The sequence below is a fragment of the Temnothorax curvispinosus genome, unplaced genomic scaffold (assembly GCF_003070985.1).
Source record: "Temnothorax curvispinosus isolate PA1 unplaced genomic scaffold, ASM307098v1 QBEX01000632.1, whole genome shotgun sequence".
Taxonomy (NCBI): Eukaryota; Metazoa; Arthropoda; class Insecta; order Hymenoptera; family Formicidae; genus Temnothorax; species Temnothorax curvispinosus.
Window position 1 is genome coordinate 893,589 of NW_020210412.1, and position 11,522 is coordinate 905,110.

Here is an 11,522-nt window from a genome sequence, read left to right on the forward strand (position 1 = left end):
CATTTTCAATAAATTGGGCGCGAAAGATTTTTCGACAAAAACCAAGTGATAAATATCCTGAATAAAAGAAAAATTAACAGTATTCCAAATCGATAAAATATATAATTTACTTACATTAATTTACAAAATTAATATTTTGCAATACGGATGAAAGATAAAGTTAAGTTTTTCCGAAAATTAAATTAACATCGTAATAAACTTTAAGCGCGTTTGCGTCATTGCTTATTCTAGACTCTGGTTTGTAGTATTATAAACAAACATTTTTAGTGAGATTCTCCACAGGCAAAAAGAGTAATTTAAGAAGTTCGTATGTCTTCCACTTTCGTGACTACGCGACAGACACAATGATGCACTATGTGAGGCGTCTCTCCACAAATTTTATTATCTCCAGCGCCTGTTATCTCTCCTTCTATAGTTTCAAGTTGAAATGAGGTTTTGCTGTATCCACAGCATCCAGTGTTTAAGCGACATGTCAACCGTCCTGGATATATATTTCTGTACCTTTCAGTCTAATTTAAAAATGCATCATTCGAAATAACAAAAACTGCAAATAAAAAAGTTTCTTTCAAGTGAATATATATAATTTAGCAGTATCATTTTAATATTCTGAATCTTTTGTACGGCGAAAGAGTTTCTATTAATCTCTGCCGCTTTTTCTCTTTCGCCTTGTCTCTCATTACGCTGACGGGCAGCAACCCTAAGCTCAAACATGGCGGAAGGTTTAATTTCGCCGAGATAATTAAAAAATTTTAACCCTTCTACACAATGAAGAAATCTTAAGTCCCACCGGACGGTGAAATTGAAATATAGTGTTTAGGGTGCTGCTATCTCTCGAGAACAATTCGCTGGGAGTTCAAATAGCAACGGAAAATAATAACACGTAAATAACGATTATAGTTTACGTATCTAAATTATAATTTTATTCTCCGTTTAAGTGTGTTATTTTGTTATACATATAATAGCACTTTGCCTTCAAAATGGAAAGATCTCGCTCTAATTAAGGCATTTGTCGTCCCATTTTGGTTCGTGGGTTTTAAATGAGAAAACAGACGTTGAAAATACGTCCGGGGCGCGAGATAGCTCGCGGGGGTCGCGGAGCGCAGGAAGGGTTGGAAGAGCGGAATAACGCGTCTCATAACCGTGTGACGCGACGCGTGCCAGTTTCAGCGGGGCGTCGAGACGCCTTTCGGCGCTTCAATGCTGCCGGCACCGGGACGCCTTCTCGTTTCGGAGGCAGACGCAGATGGCCGGGCGACCAATCATGGTCGGCGATTCGTGGAGCGCTTCCAATATGGCAGTGACGTGCGCCCAGCGGGACGTGGAACTGGCGTACTATGTCTGATGAAAGCGACAAGTGAAGTCTCTCTTTGGCGAGTCACTTTAACTTCCACGTGTTGTTCCAATATAACGTTAATTAATCATAATGAACTAAGTATAGGCTCTTCTGAATAAATCAAATAAGGAATAGTGAGAGGGGCAATATATCGGAGCCACGCGCGGTAATTATTGCGCAATCAATATATAGTCAAAATAAGATAAGATATATTAGTCAATACATATTCGAACGTTTCGACACTTTCTTTGTGTCATCTTCAACGTGTAAACAAATTAATATACATGAAATTTATAAACGATAAATTGGTCAAAAACGACAAAATGATATATCGGTCGACAAGCGCATAGTCAAATCAATAAAATAATAAAAAAACGTCCGAATATGTATTAACTAATATATTTTACCTTATTAACTATATATTGATTGCGCAATAATTATCGCGCGTGGCTCCGATATTGCCTCTCTCACTATTCTCTACTTAGTTAATTAATCAATTCCAATGTATTTTAATAAACATTTCTACATTTATTCTGCGATTTATTTTAAATATACGACACGTACTGTTTTTGTTTACTCAAATGCGTTTATTTTTCGATTATTAAAATGCAAATCAATGTATATTCTCTTTTATTTTATTAATAATTAATTATTAACAAGTATTATATTGTGTGTGATTGCATATGCAAATTCCACGTAAGATCTTTTGAAGATAACTCTCAAAAACTCGCGGTTAATTCATGCAAAATTCATGGAGAAAGATAATTTCAATTATTTTTAACTTTTCATTTTCTCATCAAACGTATGACAGTATCTGAATTTGAATACGTAGTCACTAATTCGTAAAACAGCGTATCGCAATTCATAATAGTAATAGAGCTATTTTAAAGTACCAGGGTACAGCTGCTTTTTTTGTTAACTTAAGCTGTGGTCGCTGATTTGTATTTCATTCGCCGTATATATATACAATATAGATGTATAGCTGGAACAAAGTAAGCGCGGGATTTTCCATTTGAGTAAGAATAGAGAAGGAGCAAGAAGGATGCAAGGGACAACACGGGAAGGGGGAGGGAAGCTTAAGAGGGCTTGAAGACTGGAAAGGTGGTGGTGAGCTTGAGCACGTAGGCTATGTGAGTGTACGGCGGCTCGGTATTGAGTCAAGAATGGGCTAGACCATTTCGTGTTCCTGGGGTTGCGTCGTCATGGGAACCATCCTCATCAGGCAAAGTCTCTCAGGATTTTTCTTCATTCTTTCGTTTTTGTCGCCCTTCCACGCGGATCTATTGTCGTCCCTATATATACATATATTCCGCATGCCACTCTGCTGCTTTGCATCGTTTTACCTGGGGAACGTGCACGCGCGTCTGTCGTCGATGCGCAGCTCGCATTCGAAAGATCCCGTTACATTTTATGAATTGCCGTTAATATTATGAAATTGTCACTTTAAGATGTCATGATTACGATAATTGGATGAATCTATAATCTATTGAGTAAATTATTTCCTAATATACTTTATCTCCTACTTTCTATCAGTTTTTGAACAAAAATTGTATTAATTTTTATAATTCTAATAATCCTTTGCCTTGTACAGTAAACGTTACTTGCGAAAATATAGTTGACGCAAAGTAAAGAAAGCAATTGTAATAAAAGCAGTATTGTCGAATGTATCAATACTTAATTGGACGTAATCAATCTTCCGCATATCCGGCGTAATAAAGTAAGTGAAGCCGATCTAGCGTGTCGCGAGGCATTTTCCTCGCGTTAAGTACTCGAAGAGATTGGGGGCCGCATGGAAGCGGAGCTATAGATAGAAAGCTATCCGGCAACCACGCCTCGCGAGAGATATCCAGATGCCAAGGCATTTAGCCTCATCCCCCAAACCCCCGTCCACGATTTTACCCCGGTCGACTCTGTCTTATCTCAGTTCATTTTGAATATATTACGGTACAGCGATATCCTGCACGGTTTCTGCACGATTTAGGACACTGTATGCACTCTATCCCATACACATATATATGTATACAAATACTTAAGGGACTAAATGTAATTTCGTGACTTTTATTTGCTTCGAAAACTTCCAAATTCCTTGTTATATCTCAGATAACGAACCGCCATTCTAAGATTAACATGGCGCTGAGCCTTAACTTTATAATTTGATCGCCGCACAAAGTATTTACTATATCGCCAAGAAGACGATTAAACTACAATACGATAAGAAGATTCGAGATACTATAACCCGCTGGGCGATTCATTTAAGAGAAAGTTACGCACAACATTTGTAATTTATTAATTTACCTACGAATCTAAATATATTTTTGTAGTAATTAAATGAATTTATAAATATAACGGACTCACCCGACTCTCCATCATTCATTATTACATAAAATTGTTTCAAATACACAAAATTATTATAAAAATTCAACAAGAAAAAATCGTTCAATGAAAAAAAGAACGATAAATGAGATTGCTCACGGATGTTATCAAGTCCTACTGTGAATTGTAAATCCTAATCACTTCTGGTTAATTTTGAATAAATTATATGTGACTCCGACTTAATGACAATTAATCTCAGTGCCCAATGAGTTTTCTAATTAACAATTCTCAATTTCACTAGCAATAAGTATAAAAATGTAATTTAAAAGCTGAAGAGAAGCTTTCGAAACCAAGTATCAGATTCGACTACAAACTTTCATAGCATTGCTATATAATATTCCTTCTCTCACCCTTTCTCTCTTTCCTCTCATTGCGTCACAGTCTTTTTTTGAACTAGTCAAGGCTGCCTTGAGCTATAACGAACATGGCAGAAAAGAAAGCACAGATGAGAGCGTTAATGATTCGTAGATTTTTCCAGCTGCTTGTCCGCTAACTTTATGGCTAATATTGTTGTCTTCAACCTTTCGATTAATTTGACAATTTTACGTTTGATTTATGATTAGACGAGTGTAGTATTCTTGAAATAAGACAAAAAAACGGTAGAATGACACTTGGATAAACCCGGCTGTTCAAACTTATACGAGAAACATGACATCGCTGCATTCCGCGCATGTCTAGCCGTTATTTTTCCCTGTGGCAATGTTCTATAAATAATTCAACTAAAATAATACGGTTACAGGCACGATCTCTCCTTAGAATTCAGTCTCGGCTTTCACCGATGCGCGTAAATGCCATAACCGTCGCTAGATCATGCGCATGACGAACATGTGAGCTATACACACTCATGTCAATGTCGCGCAATCCGACGAAACTTTTCTTTTCATTCCTATAGCTGTGAAACGAAAATATCTTGTGATGTAGGGTGCATTAAAAACTACTTTGCAATATATGAATCAGAGATCATTCTCAGCAAAAATTGCTTATGTTGCTTTAAATGTTGTAGGTATTAAAACCATAAATCCCACTTGATTGTAAAGTTAACAAAAATATATTAAAGTTACGATGAGTAAATGTGTTAAATCAAATTACAATAATGTAAAATATTTACGTACACGATTGAAAAAATTCTGGGAAAAGAAATGAAATTCGCTACATTAATAATTTTAAAGAAAATATTCTTCGAAGACGATACATATTCTTATCACGCGCGTATGCGAATATATCCATATTTTTCCCAACCTTCGCGGGAGCGGCTGTGAATACATTTATTTGTATTAATGCATATATACATCTGCAAACACGCTATAGTTTATATGCATACATATGTATGATGTATGTATACATATATGTTTACATAGATAAAAGTCAAATCCCAAGATCGCAGGTTTTGATAAAGTTCGTGATTTACATACACCGGAGATAAAAAAAAGCAATGAGCGTGAAATAAAAATTTACCAATATATCATATTTTTTTCTTTAATACGTTATGCAAACACAACATTAATGAGTAATTAACTTATGTTCTTTTTTATACATTCAATATCTGCTGGTTGTATCTTTAGTAAAGAGCAATATATTTTAATATTATTATTATTATTATTTATGGTTATCTTGGCAAAGTATGTATGTGTGTTTTGTGGAATTGCATTCTATATTATACAACTGATATCTGCAAATAACATTTCTATACGTTGCCAGAAACACAAATTTCATTCTCTCAATAACGCTCGCACCCCTAAATAATGCAGGTCAGAAAACAGTTTTTATGAATACGATTCGATGACCCAATATTCAGTGAAATTCTTTCCAGGTTTGCTCGGCAAGTTTTTCATACAAAGTGAAAGTATAGCAACCGGCTGAGAATAACCGAATATCCTTTGGAAGCTTCAGTCATATGCTTGTCTTTCGAGAGAAAACGTCGGTCCAGTTGGATTTATCAAATTTTCCGGGAAATATGAATTTATTATACATTTGCTTTTAAAGTTCTTGTATATCTGGATATGTTACAAAACTGTGGTATGTTCCTGAGAGAAATGAAAGAGAGAAACTAAAAATTAAGTGCAATTTATTTCAATTTTCAATAAAATATTGTTATTAAAAGTACTATATTTGTTTACTAGAAAAATTAGAACTATAACACTTAATTCACGTCAATAATTTAAAGACTAATAAATTTTCGTTTCGTCTACCAGTCTACCTAAAGGAAGTTTGATACGTACATATCATATTTTTATAATATAATATTTCCTTTACAATAATTTACAAATATTATTAAATGTATGTATGTAAAAACATAATGTATTTCAAACCTTTCAATTTATTTCAGAAAAATCAAATAAGTGCAATGAAAGATATCGGTAGGGTTCATCATCGTTGTTAACCCTGAAAATTTGCTTTACTTATAACAGGCGTCCAAACAGATTCAACGGCTAACTATACCTGTCGAGGTGCTCAGTGGCCAAATCTGCGGTCCATAAAAATAGTTACAATGTTCTACCGACGCGTATGATGAAAGAGATCCGTGACGAGTCGGCACGAGCCCCTAGCGCAGCTGTGAGAAATGCACACCTATAGGTACTAAGCATCGACGGGCCGCGCGCGACCATAAAATGATCGTAAAAACTTAATTTTACGAGAGACATAATATATTTGCCACCACCACCACCGCCACCACCAACGACATCGGCATCGCCGTCGACGAACAAACGGTTGCGAACCACGGGGTGAAATTTTGTAAATGTACACAAACTCCCCCCGCAAGACCTCGTGCCGAATGATCGGACGAACGTTTGCATGGAGAGAATTTTCTTACTTTGAAAACCTTTCCTTTTTTGTAATGTAAAGAGAACAGGATTCTGAGGATTTATCATTGAAAGTGTAGAAGAGCTATGATGTACAATTTATACATTTAATTAATCGCGAAGGTAAGTAATTATAATAAAAATGGGGAAAATTTTTTTTTAATTTGAGAATTCGGCACCGCTTCTTCAATTATCCATTCAACCAGTGTGAATTGAAGTGCAAAAATTAATCGATACAATCAGGGTTGTATTAATATATATTTTTGAAATATAAATGAAATATGAATTATAAATTTACAATATATAATATATATTCTTGGAAGCAACACGTCATGTATAGAACTTTAAATGGTAATTTCTAGAAGAGGAGATCCCGATAAAGAAGTCACTCATCGGTACGAACCGAGTTGCAAAGCCGTCCCGCAAAGAACATTTTGGAACGACGGGAACTCGACTCCGAGCCCGAACATCATTCCCTTTACGACCAATTAGTAGATCCAGAAACATACCTACCCTGCGGTATGAAAAAAAGGAATGAGGAAACTCGAAGAAAGAAGTCGCCAAGCCACAAACCTGCGGTAATCTCCGAAACGAACTTCACGAATCAGCCGGCGCGGACGCTATCCGAATTTTTCTGGCAAATGTTAAAACGGGACGCCGAAAACGCTGAAGTTAAGGAATGTGTAATCAGCCAATTCCGTAAAGTGGGTGGTCCCGATACGTGAATCCCACTTAAAATGACCGCCGTGTCATCGGAACGTGGAGAGGCGAGCCGTCACGCTATCATCGATGATACTTACAGGAGGGAACGGATGTGAAGCCGGTTAATGTGCACGTACACGTATGCTCATCGATTTTTCACTTACACTTATCTTTACATGTCCGCAATAAAAGATCTGTTCCTTAACAAAAAGCCTGTATCGAAATGCGCATTTTCTGACCGTGATTTTGTGATAAAATCAACGACAAATGCATGTTATTTATAATCTACATAAAAAATAATTTAAAAAAAAAATATATATATATATAATCGGAACAATAATAATGCATTATAAATTACAACAGACGCATTAGCAAAAACGTAAATGTTAAATAATAATATACTATTTAACTATTTTAGATTAGAGAAAAACCGATGGAGTAGTTTATAAACATCTAAATCTAAATTAATTCTTTCGAAAGATAAAGTATTATGTACGATGATCACAAATCTTAACCACAAAACCGTACAGTAGTAAGATGACTAAACATTCATAATAGGTAGTAAGAGTAATCTGCATTACCAGCAATTATTTTAACGATGCATATTAATTAGGACAATAAAGCTTCTTACGAGGGTATAATTATAATATTGAATTATGGGCGACGTTTATTCTTGTCACGCAATATTAACGACGTAGCCTGTTGCCGTTTATGCGCTCATTCACAAAGTCAGACATTGGATTAATAAAAGCCAAATGTGTGAAGCTACTGTTGCGAGCAAATCCATCTGTACTTTTGATGTCTTCATTTCCCTCGAGTCAACCAGGGAAATATTAGAAAAGAAGAAGAGAGAAACACATAACGTAATAAATTTCTCCATATATCATTACTTGTCGTCTCTTAAGTAGTTACACAGCGCTTAGATAAGAATTTATATTAATTGTTGCACAAAACAGTTCGCGTGCAAAATTAAAGAATATGTAGAATTTGCAGTTTTTTTTAAGATAGACAAAAGTCAATGAAAAATTGTATTAATGGACAGACGGAATGTTTTAGGGAAGTTGGCGTACTACTAAAGACGAGCTGATGAGTGCGAACGGAAAGAATATTCAATAAGATCCTCCCGAAATCAGGTTTATATTGGACAGGTAAGTAGATGCACTTTTACCAAAGAACATTATCCTAGTCGCCGCTTGTGTATCTTACACGGAAGCCCGCTTAAACATTTTATGGGGTGGTCGGTGTAATTTGATGGCCCATAAAAACGCCTAGTCTAGTTTTTCCCAGGGCATCGTCATCCGTCGTCGGTGCAGGCCACGCGCCTCCTTGACGTTTCATGACCACGATTTTCTAAACATCGTTCCATCACGCTCGGATTTACGTCTCTTTAGCCTCCGTAAGGCGTAACACGCGCGCAATGTTGATCGGAACGTCAATAGTTCAACGCATGCTGCACGCTCATCGAAGTCTCAGACGATTACAAGATAATATAATGTTATTTGTAAGGTACCGTATAATCATTATAAAGATAATGTCAAAATTGTAAAACGATGAAGAGAGATGGCGTCTACTCGGATCTTTGCCGGCGAAAAATAGGCCTCGAATTTCTCGAAGAATTCGTAAGTAAAGAGAAATTTATTTGAATGTTAAGCTATCGCTCGAAACGGAACTTGAAACTCGTTGCCGCGAGTGAATCAGCCTACTGCCGACGGTGAGCCGGCTGATGGGTTTGCGACGACCAATGAAACGGCATCGCCGAGGTATCCACTATGATCGAAATAAGCCGAAGCAGCCTTGAAGCAGGAAACGGGAAACGTGGTGGAAATTGAAAATGTGATGGACGACGGGGCGCAGGGGATAGAGATGGCGATCCGGATATTGGAGTAGAAGGTGGAAATGTACGGAAATTACGAGAGAGAGTTGCGTTCGCGTTCCACGTGCGCGGATTACGTTAATCCGTTATCACGAATGTTAGATTACAACTATGAATACTTGATACTACATGAAACGCAAATAGCTTCAAGAATATGGGTTATCTCTGTTTGCTCAAATCTAAAGTCATTAAAACTGTTTTTAAAAGAATTTTACAACTAAATAATTAGCTCACACACTTTTAAGTTTGACTTACATACAAAATAGCTTGAAAACTTCTTTGTTTTTGTAGTAATAATTATTGCCAATTATAACCAGAGTTGCTACATCTCGATAAAATGTTTAACATATATTATATCAAGTGCCCTACGATAAGGCGTGATAAGGTCAAAAGCCAAGATATAAAACGACTACGTTGCGTTGTGGCACAGCTGATACGCTACATATAGCAATCCAAGTTGTGTTTATAGCTGAATATATATGCATAGCAATCCGGTGAATCGTGGTAGCGCGAGAAACTCATTACCCCGTGGCGCAGGTATTAGCATATTTAGAGACTGTGTTTCCCCCTTTCTTCTCTTAGCCACCTATCATCCCTAACTTTATCCCCCCCCTGCCCTGTCTTCCACCACTCTACAGTCTGTCAAGCTGCGCATCCCTCGCCGCTCGTAAGATAGGATACAGTGAAGCTAATACATTATCTTGACGTAAGAAACCTTTTGATATTATGATTTCTTCATACCGAGATTAATCATACACGATGCAAGGTATTGATTCGTGGCAACACACAAATCGTGGCAACGTAATTATATTCATAGCATAAATTTATAACAACATTCCCAAATTGTTCATTTGACTCAAAATGGCAACGGATATTGTTCGAAACGTCCTAGTACTTTATTGTTACACGCACAAATATATCTAAAAGGTATATGAGGTGCGGAGAACCGGAGAGAAAGCGAAGTAATTAAGGAAGCTCATCCTAAGAGACAATTTAACTTAATGAGAGGCAGTCTGATCCACCCCCGGTATTTCTCATCCTATTCTCCGCCTCCATCTCGTCGGGCGGCATACCATCACCAGTTCTCCACGCTCTATTCTTTACTCAGTTTCACATTTCCTCCCCACTTTCCCTAGATTTCGCCCGACTGACATCTGCTCTGTCTAAAAACCCGCCCCTTTTATCTATCCGACGCTATAATAAAATTTCTAGATGAAACGATATGTAATCACTATTCCAATCTACGCCCAAAAATATTCCGAAAATAAAATTTATTTCGTCTACTGCGATGGAAAAAAATTCAAGAGAATTATGAAAGCAATATTGAATAAGAAAATTATATTTCTGTAAGAAATTAAGTATTTTAATTCTTTGCATACTAATACATAATAATTATATACGAAATAATCTTACAATTAGTAATATAACGTTTGAATTAATATATAAAAAATTTAATTTTATAGATATTGTCAATATTTTTTACTCACTCATGTATATCTAACTTTAACTTAAAAAAGGAAAATATTATACGAATAATTAATAAACTTTTTGGATAATAAAGACTCTGTATGCAATTTTATTGATAAAAAAATCAGTTATTTTAATTTGCCAATTAAAATAAATAAATAAATTATTAATTAAATGATTTATTAAAATATGATTCCTTTTTTTTAAACTTAAAGAGGAAGAGAAAAAAAAGAAATTTTTTCCATTTCGTTTTTAACGTTATTCGAAATTTACAAAAACGATGATTTTTTTCTGTAGATCCCTGATCCAGATCCGTTACGGCAAACCAGATTCTACGAATCGCACGCATATGCCGACGTTTACGTTTGGTTGTCGAGAAATCTTCGTTTATGTATTGCGAATCTCTGTTTATATTGCTACATTTGCTCGTCAGCTGTATTATACATGGCACAGTTTACTTAACTGTTCGTAGGTCTCATTAGCCTGAAAAATCCTGAACTAATCTTATATCACGATAACTAGTTCTATATTTTTGTAACTTATTTCATATTTTCGAAATCTCAGTACACTCATTGTTTTATTTTAATATAACACATAAAATTATTTATATTTTAATTAATTAGGTATAAAATAATCCTAGCATCAAAATTTAATCCATTTACACATAAATCATATATGAATTTTTATAGCGAAACAGTTAATAATGTCTATCTATATCCTTTTCAGAGATTATCTCAAGTATAAAGTAAACTAAATATAAAACAGTCTGGAGTTTGGAAGTTTTTATTGGATCCATTCTTGTATTTCGTATTTGTGAATCACTGAAGTTCAAGCAACCAATCCGAGATTCGGCTATGAAACTTTAACGGAAACACTTCAGACGGTCTAACGAGCACTCGGCAGTTATATGACGTATTATCTTCAAAAAGCTCCAATATTAATAGCTATTTGTGTGGATGAATATTAGGTACCT